The sequence below is a fragment of the Taudactylus pleione genome, unplaced genomic scaffold (genome assembly GCF_031769625.1).
Source record: "Taudactylus pleione unplaced genomic scaffold, aTauple2 ptg000386l, whole genome shotgun sequence".
Taxonomy (NCBI): Eukaryota; Metazoa; Chordata; class Amphibia; order Anura; family Myobatrachidae; genus Taudactylus; species Taudactylus pleione.
The window spans coordinates 8772444-8788397 of NW_028284787.1; positions in this window are offsets into that span (position 1 = coordinate 8772444).

The window sequence follows — 15954 nt, forward strand, 5'->3', positions numbered from 1 at the left end:
ATAGGGAAGCTATGAAGGTTATGTGGGCAGTTCTGGAATCTGATAAGCTTGTCTGAAGAGGTGAGTTTTCAGGGAATACATGACTGTTTGGAGACTAGAGGTAAGTCTCATTGTGTGTGTGTGTGTGGGGGGGCATTCTGCAGGGTGTATGCAGTCCGAAAAAAGTCCTATAACTGTGTATGGGAACAAGTAATGCGTGTGGATGAGGGAAGCAGATCTTGTGCAGAGCAGAGATGACGGGTTGGGATATATTTTGAGATGAGTGAAGAGATGTATGTTAGTGTGGTTTGGTTAATAGCTTTATGTGTAAGTAAAAGTATTTTATATTGAATACGGTAGAAAACCGGTAACCGATGGAGGGACTGACAGAGCGGAGCAACAAACGATGAACGTTTGGCGAGGAAGATCAGCCTAGCAGCTGTATTCAAAATGGATTGTAGCGGTAAGAGTCTGTTTTTGGCAAGACCAGTAAGGAGACAATTGCAATAGTCAATGCAGGAAATAATGAGTGCATAGATTAGAGATTTTGCAGTGTCTTTTGAAAGCTATGGTAGAATTTTGGATGTTTTTTAGATGTATGTAACATGATTTTGAGACAGATTGAATGTGGGAAACATTGGACAGTTCAGACTCAAAGATGACACCTAGGCAGCGGGGAATCGGTATGAATTACCGCCGGATGCAAATCCCGACAGAGGCTGCCCGACATGGGTGAAAATCCTGATCGTCCCCAGGTAAGTATTTACTAACCTAACCTCCCCCCTAACCCTAACCTTCCTTAGGGGTGCCTAAACCTAACCTTCCCCCCAGTGCCTAACCCTAATCCCCCCTCTAAGTGCCTAAACCTGCTACACTGCATCTTCCCAGTGATATCTTAGGGAAGACAGTGCTACGCAGTGACAGTAAATACTCTAGCACAGTGCCGGAGCCTTTGCTCTCTAGTACGTGTGTGCCATATTCCCGAAGAGGAGGATGGATCCGCTTGCTGTAGCGAGCTAAAATTCCTGTTTGGGGGGAGGGCCGGAGCCACCATTAGGCAGCTTTAGGCAGCTGCCTAGGGGTGCCGGCCACTGGAGGGTGTCACACACCGCCCATAATTGGCATTGTGTATTTGTACCTATATAGATCATGGCTGCTTGTGTGAAGTCCAAGCAGTGGCCGCGGCACTGGTGTAGCCAGCCGTAGCCACCGCTCTGTCAGTGACTGAGACAGTGTGCACTGGCAGTGTCTCCTCACTCCCTGCAGTGTCTGTCTGCTATGACCGGAGCTGGGCACATGATGCTTGTGTCAGCGCTGCGGCTGACGTGCCTCTTGTTGATTGTGAAAGCAAGGCATGCCAATCATGAAGCAATCACCCGCCCCTTTGCTCTATACTTCCCCTCTGCTCCTCCTCTTCCCTCTCTCAGAGAGGCGAGGAGCAAGAATGGTTGCTCCCCGGGCAGAGAGCCTGGGAGTTGGAATGAACGAGTCTTCACTATGAGTAGTAAGTGTAATAATGCTGCTGCTGTGGACTGTCAGTATCATATTATATATATTAAAATAAATGTACAGTATGTTGTGTGTGTGTCAGTAATTGTTATGTACTGATACAACATACATTTCTTGTTTTATATATTTATATAGATATATATATATATATATATATATATAAAACGAAGTCCAGCACAAACTGCACAAAGGACGAAATGCGTTGAGGACTGTGGGTGTACCCCGATAGCCAATACCAGCGAGTATCAGATAAGCTAATTTGAAGCTTTTTTAATGCAAATATGAATTTTTATTAGGGATGTGCAAGCTCGGATAGGTTCGAGTTTGCATGCCGAGTTCGGATTTTTCCCTCCAAAAAAACGTAACTCAGAAAGAGGCAAAACGTCATCTTGCATGGACAAACATCATCATTCCTGGACTTTTGTCCACCCTCTTATTTTTCATATATATATATATATATATATATATATATATATATATATATATAGATATAGATATATATATATAACAGCACATGTATTTTGAGTGTCAGTAAGTGTAATGGGGAGAGGGGGGCATAGGCTGCAGTACTGCCTCGGGTGCCAGGAAATCTTGCACTGGCCCTGGGGGGCTGCTCAGTTGAGGGGGTCCACTGCACACAGGTCCACTCGGGCTTTAATGTGCCTCTATATAAGGGTATACCCATAAGAAAAAAATTGAGAAATATGGGGTTCTTCACGAATACCATGTTTTAAATATCTACATTAAACAGGATATATTTTGTAAATACATATAACTACCATTTTCCTGTCTTATGGGTTCTATTTTTAAGGACAGCATGACTTTAGCAACATAGATAGTGTAACAAAAAAAGGACGGTTAATACTTTAATTGCATGAATTACACATGATATATATAGTTTTAAACCAAACTGACTGTTGGGTGTGCTCTCACGTGCCTCAAGGACAGCATAATGTAGGGTTAGTGCCATTCCCATTAAATGTCTATGAGGTCTTAGAATTGCGAAGAGGGGATGCATTAGATGAAAAATTTCTTATGTCCAAACCACCTCATTTTAAACTTTTTTACATTTTAAACTCCACCAGTACCAAGTAGATAGATCACTTTTATGTTTGAACATCACCAACTTCAATAAACCAGGAATTTGGGAGGTGACTGGGAATAACCAGCCGATGACCTTCTCACTAAGACCTAAGCCTGACTGAGGCAGCGCACGGTCTGACTCACTTGGGAAAGCAAGGTATGTGCAAATTGGTGAGAGCATACTGGTGCGCACTGGGTTTATCTTCTCAAGCGGAAAAGAGAGCAATGTCCTGTCTGACCTGCTTGAGGAAAAACATTGGGAAAATGATCCCTACCGAGCCATCCCACATTCCTCCGACTGACGGACCTTTTCAGGTAATACAAATTGATTTCATCCAATTACCACCCTGCAGGAATCTCAAGTATGTATTAGTGTGCACTGATGTGTTTTCTAATTGGGTTGAGGCATACCCAGCTGCCACTAATACTGCTGCGTTTACTGCCAAGAAAATTGTTCAGCAGTTTGTATGCAGATACGGTATCCCTAGAATTATTGAGAGTTATAGGGGTACTCATTTCACAGGTGATGTTTTTCAAAATATGTGTAAGCTGATGGGTATTAATAGTAGACTTCATACCCCCTACCGACCGCAAGCCAGTGCCAAGGTGGAGAGGATGAACGGGACTATTAAAAACAAATTAAGTAAAATCATGTTGGAAACTGGACTGGGTTGGCCAGAAGCACTACCACTTGTCCTTCATAGTATCAGGACAACTCCTAGACCCCCTCTCAATCTGTCCCCCATTGAAATAATGTTTGGTAGACAACCTCATTTGATTAGAAGTCCGCAGGAAGATTTGAAAGGTAACAACGAGGTAACTGTAAGGTATCTTATAACAATGAGTAAACAGTTAAAACAGCAACAGCAGAAACTGAAATTGCTGTCACATGATATGATTGGTGGGAAGGTCCGTACCAGGTGTTGCTGATGAGTACAACTTCATTGAAGGTGGCGGAGAGAGATACCTGGGTCCATTCCACTCACTGCAAGAAGGTCAACCAACCAGTGGAGAAACAAGGCGGAATCGAGGCAGATAACGTAGACCTGTCAGTTGCGAGTCTGTTCCGGGAAGGTTAAAGGTTACAGTGAGATACCTGAGCTAAAGAAATTTGTAGATCAGTGTTTACAGCAATGGATTGGTCTGCTATGGTTATCTTTGTGTTTTCTCCCAGAGTTCTCATTATCTTGGGTTGTTTCGGGATCTCTGGTTTCTGTGACGGAGGACAGAGGAGGAGAGGGGAACTGATGGTGATATCAATGGAGTGGAGTCGGGAGGAGCAATACAGTCACAAGGGCAGTATCTAACCAAACCCAGTACAGTAATTGTTAAGAGATCTGCTATTCTGGATACTCGGAGACAGTGTGAAGGTCTATCGTCTGAGGATTATTGTATGTGTGAGTTCTGTGGGTCCAAAGTCAACGAGAGATGCATCCAACAGTGCCAACCTAAGTATAACCAGTATTGGGGTGGGTATCCTCTAGAGGATTATCATTCCATGGTGGGCAAAATTTTGAACCAAACCGACTGTTGGGTGTGCGCTCACGTGCCCCAAGACAGCATAATGTAGGATTAGTGCCATTCCCATTAAATGTCTCTGAAATTTTAGAATTACAAAAAGGGCAGACACTGGATGGAAAATTTCTTAACACCAAACCACCCCATTTTAAACTCCACCAGTACCAGGTAGATAAAACACTTTTATGTTTAAACATCATCAACTCCAATGAACCAGGAAGTCGGGAAGTAACACCAAATAAATGGTTGGCAGAATACCAGAAGGATACTGTGCTAGGGTTATACAACCAGAAACATGTATTAGCCAGATGGGAGAACCTGAGATAGGATCATTTGTGAGGGAAATGTGTTGGATGATCATGATGCATTCTATTCCTTATGTTCTCCCCGATGATGTATATTTTATATGTGGAAGGAAAGCGTATAAGTAGCTCTCTCCGAGTTCCGAAGGTTTGTGTTACTTGGGAAGAGTAGTTCCAGAAGTTATGACCCTTACACATGGTGAAATGCTTGGTATTCATAAAAACACACCATCACCATATCTTCACACACAGTATGAATACAGAGACAAAAGAAATATGATACCTGGTGACGTGCATAAAGCCAGTGGCGTCACAAGGAGGGGTGCGGGTCGCACCCGGGTGTCACCTGCCGAGGGGTGACACCAAGGTGCAGGCTCCCCCTCAGTGACAGGAGCCGAGTGCTGCACTGTAACATCACGTGCAGCACTCGGCTCCTGTCACAGAGATTGAGCCTGCACTGCCCGCATCTCCGGCACTCCCTATTGATAACAAAATACTGGCGGTATCTGGATGCAAAGCCACGCCCCCTTTCCCAGAGGCCACACCTCAGACGAGGCCACGCCCCTTTTCAGCGGAGCGCACGGCTCAGACGCACTCAAGGCATCCCTCCCCGCACCAGGTGTCACTGCGGGGAGGGACACCACTGCATAAAGCCATACAGTTAATTAGTGAGACAACTGGCTTTCAAGTTCTGGTAGCATTGGATCCCACCAGGATCGCTCGGGGTACACTAAATTTTAAATATATCCAAGATCTTGCTAAATTAATAGATATCACCGAAATGTATGATGACACATTTAGGTATACAGGTAAGGAGTTGCAAGCTTACAAGAAAGAACTCGTGCAACTATAATACAAAATGTTGAAGAAACAACTGAGGCCCTTTGGATGACTATAGAAACAGGGAACAAGGACATAATTCACACTGCGGTGATCTATAGACCACCTGGACAGGGTCGGGAACTGGATAAGTACCTATTGCAGGAAATTACTAGATTGGCTTTAAAAGGAGAGGTCATAATCATGGGTGACTTTAATTTACCTGATGTAAACTGGGAGGTGTCTGCTGCAAGTTCTTCTAGAAGTGGCCACTTTCTAAATTCTCTGCAGGGAGCATCTCTCAAACAATTAGTGAGGGAGCCCACTCGCAAAATGCTATTCTGGACATGATACTCACAAACTGTGACAGAATATCGGATGTAAATGTGGGTGAGAACCTAGGATCCAGTGATCACCAAGCAGTATGGTTTAGTATAAAGACAGGGTCCAATTCATGCCATACACAAACAAAAGTGTTAGATTTTAGGAAGGCTGACTTTGCAGAGATGGAAAGATGTGTTACTGAGTCAGTGGCAGTTTGGAAGAACTTGGAAGAAGTGCAGGAGAGGTGGGTAAAAATAAAAAATGCAATACTGAAGGCTCTGTATTAAAAGGGTTAGGAAAAGTACCAGGAAAAGGAAACCAGTGTGGTTTACAAAACAGGTATCAACTAGTGTGAAATTAAAAAAGATGGCTTTTAGGAAATATAAGCAGACCCAAAATAATAACGACAAAGAGGTGTATCTTGCCAGAAGGAAGGAGGCTAAGAAGGTGGTTAGGCGTGCAAAGGCAGAAGCTGAGGAAAAAATGGCCCAGTCAGTAGATAAAGGGAGCAAAACTTTTTTTAAGTATATAAGTGAAAGGAAGAAGTCAAATGGAGGAATAATAAGACTTAAGACAGAGAGTGAGTACATGATCGAGGGAGACAAAGAAATAGCAGATCATCTAAATAATTATTTTTATTCAGTTTTCACTACAGAAAAAGAGGGGAAGGGGCCACAGTTAAGTTGCAGAGGCATTCATAAAAATTAAGTACATAAAATTTAATTTACAGAAGAGAGGGTCCTAACATAACTCTCTAAACTGAAAGTGGACAAATCAATGGGGCCATATGGGATACATCCAAGGATACTAAAAGAGCTTAAAGGGGTCCTGGTAACACCATTAACAGCATTATTCAACCAGTCGCTAGTATCAGGAGTGATTCCAGAGGACTGGAAAAGATCAAATGTAATACCACTGTACAAAACTGGCAGCAAAGAAGAAGCAAGTAACTACAGACCAGTAAGCCTTACATCCAGGGTTGGACTGGCCCACAAGGGTACAGGGGAAATCCCCAGTGAGCCCCACTACCTGAGGGCCCTACCTCTTCTTCTAATGCCAAGTTTCAGACACTTGAATTATACATTGTTAATCTATTACAGAGTCAGTTACCTGGTAGAGCAAGAACATGGATGAACAGACCATGCACTTTTCTATCATGGTTGTGTGTAGGCCATGTCCTCTACAATGGTTGGCCAATTCTCTGTGGTGGCTGGCCACACATTTTAAGCATAGGCCCCTACCAATGCCTTCCCCCCGGTGGGCCCTTCATGCCCCAGTCCGACACTGCTTACATCAGTAGTGGGAAAAATTATGGAAACACTATTAAAAGAAAGAGTGATGGAATATCTCAAATCCAACAATTTACAGGATGACAAACAGCATGGATTTACTCAGGGAAGATCATGCCAAACAAATCTAATTGATTTTTTTGACTGGGTGACCAAAGTAATAGATCAAGGGGGGGCCGTAGATGTAGCTTATCTAGACTTTAGTAAGGCTTTTGACATGGTCCCACATCGCAGAATGATAAACAAACTGGAAAGCTTGGGATTGGATTCTATGACTGTCGAATGGATAAGATTTTGGTTGCAGGATAGGAAACAGAGAGTTGTAGTAGATGGAGCGAATTCACAGGAGGGAAAGGTAACCAGTGGAGTACCCCAGGGATCAGTACTTGGGCTAATGCTTTTTAATATCTATGTTGGTGATATTGCAAATAATATTAAAGAGAAAGTATGCCTTTTTGCAGATGACACAAGAGTATGCAACCGGGTAGACACACCAGGAGGGGTAAAACAAATGACTGAGGATCTGGGTAGACTAGAGGAATGGGCAAGAACATGGCAACTACAGTTTAATGTAAAAAAATGCTAAATCATGCACTTGGGTCCCAATAACCTAATGGCTAAATATAGTATCAAGGACACTATAATAGAAAATACAGAGGAGGAAAGGGATTTAGGAGTCACCATTTCAGAAAACTTGAAGGCAGGCAAGCAATGCACCAAAGCAATGAGGGAGGCAAATCAGATGCTTGGTTGCATAGGGAGAGGAATCAGTAGCAGGAAAAACGAAGTGATAATGCCACTGTATAGGTCCTTGGTACGGCCTCATCTAGAATACTGTGTTCAGTTCTGGAGGTCATATCTCCAGAAGGATATAAACACATTAGAGACGGTACAAAGAAGGGCAACTAAAATGCTGCATGGCCTACAGCACAGAACTTACCTAGAAAGACTAAAATATCTTAATATGTATAGTTTGGAGCAGAGAAGGGAAAGGGACATGATAAAAACTTTCAAATACATGAAGGGTTTTAACAAGGGACAGGAGGGAAGCATTCTTCAAAGGAAGAGATGTACAAGAACACGAGGACATGCACTGAAACTAGAGGGAGGTAGGCTCAGATGAAATTTGAGGAAAAATTACTTCACAGAAAGGGTAGTGGATAAGTGGAATAGCCTCCCATCAGAGGTGGTTGGAGCTAAAACAGTGGAACAATTTAAACACGCATAAATGGGATAGGCATAAGAATATCCTTGAGAGACGTAAGGAGTAAATAGGGTTGAAGTTTCCTAAAGGATACATGAAAAGGGGCAGACTAGATGGGCCAAGTGGTTCTTATCTGCCGTCAAATTCTATGTTTCTATGTAACATAGATTAGTGTTAAATTATTTAACAGCTGTCACTGGAGGGTATTGCGTAACTTTGGCCACCCAATTTGGTGTAAAATGTTGCACTTACATTACAAACGATACCAGCAATCCCAAGGAGGTGATAAACCGGAAGATGGATGAAATTCTGCAGCTGAAATGGGAATTTCGAAAGAATCAAGGCTTCAGTGGCTGAAGTAGAGGAAAAGGTAGAGGAATGGGTTTCTTGGTTGAACCCTGTGAAATGGTTCTCAGGTCTAGGAGAGTGGGTCCAGGAAATGATTGCGAGTATAGGTAAACTCCTGATCCTCATACTGGTTGTCATCATAGTAATTGGCTTATGTGTCAGGTGTGTTCCTACTGTGTTGAAATGTGGAAAATGTAAAGATAAGGTGAACCAAAAGAATGAAATTATGATGGTGGTCAGTAGTAACAATATGAATACCGAGGTAAATGTAGGACTGCATTCCAACCCTGAACTAGCAGGTACCATCATATGATGTATAACATTTAGAAATGCATGAAATGTGTTATTAAAATGTTATTTTAAAACATCTTAAATAATGTAAGTCCCTATTCCCCCTCAAGACTTCCATTATAGGACTGGTGCATCCCCACATCTTTCCCATGATCTTCCAAAATGCGCGGTGTGCGTATAAGGGTAGTTTTATGTCCCCTCCTAGAGACACATTATTGATGGATTAAGAACCACCTTGTGCCGTCCCATAATATAACATTAAATATGTCATAATGTAAGCCTAAATTAATTTTAAAATCAGAGTGTGATAGCATTTTGTTTGCTATCAAAGGGTGGACTGTCGAAGCCGGATAATTGGCTGAGACAGGATCGGTTTAAAATTAAATCTGCACAACACCATTTTGCAAATGGCAATGAGACGCCATTTTGTGACTGGCCGCCCAGCGCCATTTTAGTGAATCTCGCCCATTATAAGTACATACGGCGATGCTATTATTTAGCGTCGTGCGATTCCCATGCAATGGAAAGAAGTTAAAAGTCCTCACCATACAAATACAGTCACTAAAACATATAAAATGATTAACCCTGCAAAACACGTACCATGGTGTACTCCACAAACACGTAGTCGCACAACACTAACTAGCATCTTTTCCCAAAACCCCAATACTTACACGCTGCACACTTACATAGGTTCCCTAGCATTAAAGTGTAATATTCCACGTTTATTCAGTATTATTAATGTTGTGAGATAAATGTAATTTGATATCTAAGGTTTAGTACATGGTAAGCAGACCGTGTTTGGTGTTGTACTGATCCACTGTGTCTTTGCAGATTTCCGGTACCATTGGTGAGAAGATCGTAACATGTGTCTGCAAACTATGGACCAAAGAGAGTTAAACATTAAAATATACTCTGTAATGTAACCAGCTTAGATTTATTATGCAGCGGGAAACAGAACACAAAGAGCTGTTGGAGGCTGGATTGTGTCCATACGAATTGACCTATGAACTGTACTGTAACAGAAGAACCAATTGAATCATGCCAAACTGTTCTATTGTATTGCCTATCTCTGCTAGAGTATATATGTGGGCTCTCTAAACCTGGATGCCAGTCTGCTTGCTTTGCTGTTGACGGAGGTTTCTACTTTGATGCCGGTATCTGGGTCCAGAGCGCGTGCGTATGTAACAACTGTACCTTGGGTCTGTATAATTTATTTGCGCTAATTGTATTTAGATCACAGCGTGTAACCATCTGTTTTTATATTGAATAATAACTTTTTGTACTTTGGAACCACACTCAAAGTCTGAAAACATTTATTTCTTGTGCGACTCATAACGCTAAATAGCGACAGTTTTAGAAGATATAGACAGGCAGGAATCGATACTGGTCAGTATCGACCAGGTTGGCCTGCATGTTCGGTCGATAGACGATATCTTTATCATCCATACGTGCCGTGCATTGCAGGTCATTGGTGGGTTGGAGGCACCGAAAAATGAACGATAATATGAGATATGGTAAGAACTTACCTTTGTTTTCTCTTTTTCTACGAAGTCCATAGGGTTCCACAGGATACCTTGGGGTATAGGTGATGACGTCAGGCATCGGGCACCATAGAGTTAAGTCTTCAGCCTTCCAGGATGCACTAGGGTCCCCCTCCTATACCCCGCCCCCGAGCCAAGGCATCTCAATTACGTAAAAAAGCCATAGGCCGGAGAAGGAAGAGAGAGAAAAAAGATCTGGACACACACAAGAATCACATTTTCACCAGAGGGAGACAGAAAAACCTGTGACCAGAGCAAAGCCCATCTACAGCACAGGTGCGACAGGGCGGGAGTCCTGTGGAACCCTATGGACTTTGTAGAAATAGAGATAACAAAGGTAAGTTCTTACCATATCTCATATTTTCTACTTCAGGGTCCATAGGGTATCCACAGGATACCTTGGGGATGTCCCAAAGCAGTATCCTTCAAGGGTGGGGACGCTCCTGTGCTGAAAGGAGAATCCGCCGCCCGAAGGAAGCATCCTGAGAGGCAAAGGTGTCAAACGCGTAGTACCTCACAAAGTTATGGACAGAGGACCACGCGGCAGCCTTGCAGATCTGGACTGCAGAGGCACCACATCGAGCTGCCCACGAAGGACCCACAGACCTAGTGGAATGAGCCCTCACCGAGGATGGAACCGGCAGTCCTTCATGAAGGTAAGCTTCTGAAATCGCCATACGGATCCAACCTGCCATAGTTTGCTTTGAAGCAGGCCAACCCTTCTTAGGGAAGCCATAGAGGACAAACAAGGCGTCCGACTTCCTACACGAAGAAGTAGGTCAACATAAATCCTTAAGGCCCGCACAACGTCCAAAGTGGCCTCACCCACTGAAAGGTCAGGTTAGTTAAAAGCCGGCACAACGATTTCCTCATTGATATGAAAACGGGAAACAACTTTGGGAAGAAATTCAGGACAAGTGCGCAGCACCACCCTGTTCCCATGAAAAATCAAGAAAGGGGGTCTACAAGAGAGAGCCCCTAAATCAGAAAACGTCTGGCCGAAGCGATGGCCAGAAGGAAAATTGTTTTAGCTGTCAGCCATTTAAGATCCACTGAGCCCAGTGGTTCAAACGGCGGTCCCTGGAGAGCCCTCAGGACCACAGCTAAATCCCATGGCGCCACCGGTGGAACAAATGGCGGCTGAATTCGAAGAACACCTTGCATAAAGGTGCGCACATCAGGGATTGTAGCAATCCTACGATGGAACCAGACAGACAGGGCAGATACCTGCACCTTCAAAGAAGCAAGGCGAAGCCCATGGTCTAGTCCCGCCTGTAGGAAGGCTAGCACTCTAGACAGACGGAACTTCCGAGGTGCATAACCTCTCGGTCGACACCATTGGAAGAACGTATGCCACACATGATGGTATATTCTTGCCGAAGACGGTTTTCAAGCTCTCAGCATAGTGCGTACTACAGAGCTGGAAAACCCCCGGACCTTAACATGGCCGTCTCAACAGCCACGCCGTCAAAGACAGCCGAGTCAGGTCCGGGTGAAGACAAGGACCCTGTGACAGTAGGTCCGGTCATAGCGGCAACCGCAGAGGAATGTCCACGGACAGACCCTGAAGGTCTGAGAACCAGTGCCGTCTGGGCCACGCAGGAGCTATCAACAGGAGCGTCCCTCCTTCCTATTTGAATTTCCGGATTACCCGTGGAAGAAGGGAAAACGGAGGAAAGAGATAAGCAAACCGGAACGTCCACCGGACGGACAGAGCATCCACCAGAGACGCCTTTTCGTCTCTTGTGCGAGACCCGTACACCGGCACCTTGTTGTTGTGCCGTGACGCTATGAGGTCGATCTCTGGAAGACCCCACCTGTCCACCAGAAGTTGAAAGACGTCCTGGTGCAGAGACCATTCCCCCGGATGAACGTCCTGGCGACTGAGAAAGTCGGCCTCCCAGTTGAGGACTCCCGGGATGAATACCGCTGATATGGCCGGGAGATTGCACTCCGCCCAGACCAGAATGCGGGACACCTCTACGAGTGCCGCCCGACTTCGGGTTCCTCCTTGCCGATATATGTAGGCCACGGTGGTGTCGTTGTCCGACTGGACCTGCACGGGATAACCCCTGGAGGACCCGATGGGCCTGCTGGAGAACATTGAAAACGGCGCGGAGTTCCAAGATGTTTATCGGAAGCTCCTTTTCCGCCTGAGTCCATCTGCCCTGGAACAAGTGTGGACCCGTGACTGCTCCTCAGCCCCGCAGACTGGCGTCCGTTGTCAACAGGACCCAGTTCGCCACCCAAAACGGACGACCCTTGTTGAGATGGGTCGTCTGCAACCACCAGGCAAGGGACAGGTGAACCTCCGGAGTGAGCACCATCGTCTGGGATTTGAGACTCTGAGGTAGTCCATTCGATTTGGACAGGATCAATTGCTGCAGAGGTCTGGAGTGAAACTGGGCATATTCCACCATGTCGAATATGGACACCATGGAGCCCAGTAACCTCATTGCCGAATGAAGAGACACACGGCGACTCTGCAGACAGCTGCGCACCCTCAACTGCAAGGCAGAGATCTTTTCCCCCGTCACAAAGATCCTCTGCTGACTGGAGTCCAACAAGGCTCTGAGGTGCAGAATCCTCTGAGACGGGATCAGGGTGGACTTTTGCCAGTTTATAAACCAGCCGTGCCGTTGCAGTACTGCAATCGTCAGATCCAAATGGTGTAGAAGGAGCTCCTGCTACCAACAGGTCGTCTAGGTACGGCAACATGCGGACTCCCTGCAGCCGCAGGGAAGCCGCCATGACCACCATAACCTTGGTGAACACGAGTGGTGCTGTCGCCAGGCCAAAAGGTAACGCCCGGAACTGGAAGTGATCGTTGCGGATTGCAAACCCGAGGAACTGTTGATGGCGCGAAAGAATAGGGACATGCAGGTAAGCGTCCTGTATGTCCAACGACACCATGTAATCCCCAGGTTCCAGCGCCAGAATGATGGACCGTAGGGTCTCCATCCGAAACCTCGCTACCCGCAAGGACTTGTTGAGTGCTTTGAGGTTGAGGATCGGACGGTACGACCCATTGGGTTTCTGCACCAAAAACAGATTGGAATAGAAACTAAGGCCCCTCTGGGAGAAAGGAACAGGCACTATAATTCCAGCCTGGAGCATAGTGTGCAAAACCTTTCGCAGTTCCGTGGCTTTGTTCCGGTCTGATGGAAGACCCGTGGTGAAGAATCGGGATGGACCCGGTCTGTGCCGAAAGGAGAGGGCATACCCGTGGGAAACCACCTGTCTGTCGTGGTTACCGACCAACACTGGGCAAACCGTAGCAGGCGGCCTCCCACTTTGGGATCCCCTAAAGGGAGGCCCGGACCGTCAGGCCGCAGGTTTGTCATCGGACTTAGGGGCCGGACGTCTGGTACTCCAGGCTTGGCCGATTTCTTGGGGCCAGCCTGTCGGGGAAAGGACTGTGCTTTAGGCCTACCCTGGGCCCTGTAAGGCCGACGTACCTGAACTGGAAGGAACTGCAGCAGACGGGAGACATGCCGATTTAGCTGCCGCCAGCGTGGCTACAATTTTGTCCAGATCCGGACCAAATAGGACTTCTCCATTAAAAGGCAAAGCTTCCAAGCCCTTTTTGGAATCAGCGTCCGCCTTCCAAGATCGCAACCATAAGGTGCGACGAGCCGCCACCGCTGCCGAAGAAATCCGAGAAGTCAGTACTGATATCTAAAGCCGCTTCATTAATGTAAGTGGCCGAATCCCGGAGATTGCCTATCAACTCGGTCTGTTCAGCCGAACAGTCGGAATCGAAAGACGCCTCTAAACTATCTGCCCAGGGCTCCATAGCTCTGGCTACCCAACAAATGGCCATAGCCGGCCTGGCTACCCCCCCCGCGAGGGAATAAACGGACTTTAGGCAGATTTCCACCTTACGGTCCATGGCATCCTTTAAGGAGGACATGGAGGGCATGGGCAACGTGGCACTTCGGACCAGGCGTGTCACATGGGAATCCACCTGTGGCGGGGATTCCCACTTAGCAAAATAATTGTCCGCAAACGAATAAGCCACTGCTAAACATCTTTGAGGCTGATACCGTTTGCCAGGATGTTTCCACGCCTCCTCTAAGTGGTCCAACAATTGACCCGAACTGTGGCGTCACCCTTAACATCCTTGAAAAAGGCATATTTGGATTTTGATAAAAGGTTCGTCATCCTCAATAACTAAAGCTGTGCGGACTGCACGAATAAGGCCAGGAATATAAACCTTAGACTTCGCGTCCGACTCTTTAGTACGGAGAGGTTCTTGGTCCGAAAGATCCAGAATCTCCCTATCATCGGTCGTCCCCCTCATAAGGAGTGGACAGAGACGCCACTGGCCGCTTAAGCAACGCAGACTCCCCTTGTAACACGTCTGACAAATGCTGCACAGAACTTGTCAGAGAATTAACCCACACAGGCTCCTGAGAGACCTGAGGAGGGGAAATAGGGAGACTGTGGGGTACCATCAGTTGTCTCGGGAACCCCTGCATTGGTGACGACACCACTGACTGCTGGGACAATCCCTTCTGAGGGAACGCAGGTTGCGGAGCTAACTGGCCCACTAGGGTTGTAAGCGCTTTAGCAAAACAAGCCCAGGGCGGGTCCTGAACCGGAGCCGTGACAGTAATTAGCCGCGTCAATAAGAAACACTGCCGACATAGCCCCTCCGCGCTACCCTCCCCCTCCGCTATAGGTACCTTACACGTAGTACACAGAAGCTGGAGAGGAAAATCACTCTCAGACATGATGGCAAATATGTGACCCCTCTCACTGATACGTGTTAGTATAGTGGGAGAACCGCCCTGCAATCACCGCAAGGGCTTTAGCAGAAGAAGAGCAGGGACAGTGAAAAGGCTGACCGTAGAAAGTGAAAGTACAGGCAGCAGACGCTAGCAGCAGTCACATACAATGCAAAGAAATCAATACCTGCACTATCAGCGCTGATCCTCAACTACACAGACAGAGTCTGGTAGGACACAGCGCTGCATACACAGACCTGTTCCAACGGAGGAGAGGTATGCCGGGGGACCCAGACCACGATGCCACCGATCAGCAGCGTCCACGATGCTTCAGGAAAGATGGCCACCGAGGAGCAGAGAGGAGTCCGGCCTGGGGGAGGAGCCCTGCCACAGGGCCAATCGGGAAGTACAGAGAGGCTGTGTGCAGCGGGGGAGGCGCCGGCTGTGTACAGGGAAGGCGCGCTCCCCTGGCATGCAATTAACACCTGGGACGCCACAGCGCTACCGCTCAGCTGCGGTCCGCTGTCCCAGGGGTGTAGTGGAAGCGCAGGTCCGTAACCTGGCTCCATGCTGCAGCCAGTCCCAGGGAGCCCCCTGCCTGGGGACTCCGGACCATGTTCCAGCGGGGACCCATCGCGTGACCCCGCTGCTTACCTGCTGTCCCCCTTAAATCCAGCCATGGTCCCAAACATCTGGGGTCACCGCTAGTTGTGACCCCAGATGCCTACCAGCATCCCCGGATCAAGAATGACTGTCCATGCTGTACTTCTAGATGTGCAGCCACAGCTGCCTTGTAGAAAACTTCAGGGGCTATCCTTAGCCCCCCTCTAAACAGGTGCATCCGACTCCGAGCCCGGCACCAACAAAACTGAGATGCCTTGGCTCGGGGGCGGGGTATAGGAGGGGGACCCTAGTGCATCCTGGGAGGCTGAAAACTTAACTCTATGGTGCCCGACGTCATCACCTATACCCCAAGGTATCCTGTGGATACCCTATGGACCCTGAAGTAGAAAACGA